The sequence below is a fragment of the Pteropus alecto genome, unplaced genomic scaffold (genome assembly GCF_000325575.1).
Source record: "Pteropus alecto unplaced genomic scaffold, ASM32557v1 scaffold49, whole genome shotgun sequence".
Lineage (NCBI taxonomy): Eukaryota > Metazoa > Chordata > Mammalia > Chiroptera > Pteropodidae > Pteropus > Pteropus alecto.
In genome coordinates, this window is record NW_006443131.1 from 1,245,688 (window position 1) to 1,246,973 (window position 1,286).

Below are 1,286 nucleotides of genomic sequence, written 5' to 3' on the forward strand. Positions count from 1 at the left end.
AGAGCAGAGGTGGTGGTGGTGGGCGGGAGTCCGAAGTACTGGCCAGAGAGGGAGGGCCGCCTCCGGGGCAGGGGCTCAGGTCCACCCCGCCCCCCCCCCACTGCCCACCGCACAGTGGCATCTGCCAGTGCCCTGGAGGGGGAAGGGGAAGGGGGACAGGCGGGCGGTGTGCTCTGGGGCCCCTCCGTGTGTTGGGATGCCTGAGGATGCAGGTTGGGCTTCTTTCTGAGATGGCTCCCGGGTCTCTGGACGATTTCCCATGGGGCTGGGCAGCCCCGGGTCAGAATGCTTCCAAGCGAGACCTGGACAAGAGACCCACAGGTGGGCCCCTCCCAAAGGTGCGGAGCTGGGCGGGCAGAGCCCCAGCGGCTTCCCTGGCCCCGCTCGCGTGTGCCGCAGCCCCCACAGACCACAACTGTTTTCTCCCAAGTGCCATCCCAGGAAGCCCCATGCCACCCAGCCCCCCAGGGTGGGGACCTTGCACCTGGGTCCTCAGTGGAAGGCCTCAAGGCAGCTAGGACCCCCGCCTCCCAGAGGACCGCCTGCCCCGCCGGATCCCCTCCCTCCTCCCTCGGTCGGCCCTCTCCCAGATCCTGAACTTCCTGGAACGGTCCTCAGTTAGGTGTGGCACTGACTGATTTTGCCCCCAGATCACCCTGAGTCCCAGGAGCACCTGCATCATCCCTGAAAAGGCCTCTCACCTGAGCGGCATCAGCCTGGCTCTGTTTCCATGGAAATTAGGAAAGAGAGGCTGGGCCCCGAGCCCATTTACTGGCGCTGGGCCACGGCACCAGGAGCTGGGCCCGGGGATGCTCCGGTGTCCGTGTCCTGCCAGGACCATCTGATGGAGGGACACAGGCTCCGGGATGGTTGGGGGGAGGGCCCCGTCTCTCTCACTCGTGGGAGGGGACTTTATGTGGCACCCCACGCCTTACGGAATTGGGTACATTTAGGTCAGTCCTGCCATGGCTGCCCTGCCTCCCAGGAAAACGTGGAGCTCCTAAACTGGGGGGAGACAGCGGGGAGGCCTGGCCCCGCCTGGGCTCAGAGGTCAGAGGTCAGAGGATGCCTGGGACATCTGCCGGGCAAGCTCTGGGGACACCGGGAAAGCTCCGGGTTCTGGAGGGAACTGGCTTGAGACGCCTGTGAGAGTCCCCGGCTCGGGCTGGCGACGTGAAGAAGGTGAGACCCGGGGAGGGGCGTGGTGGACAGGTAGGGAGGCGGGCAGAGCGCCGACCCCGGCCCGCGCCACGGGCGCCTGGCGGAGAGGAAGCACCTGAGCAGGC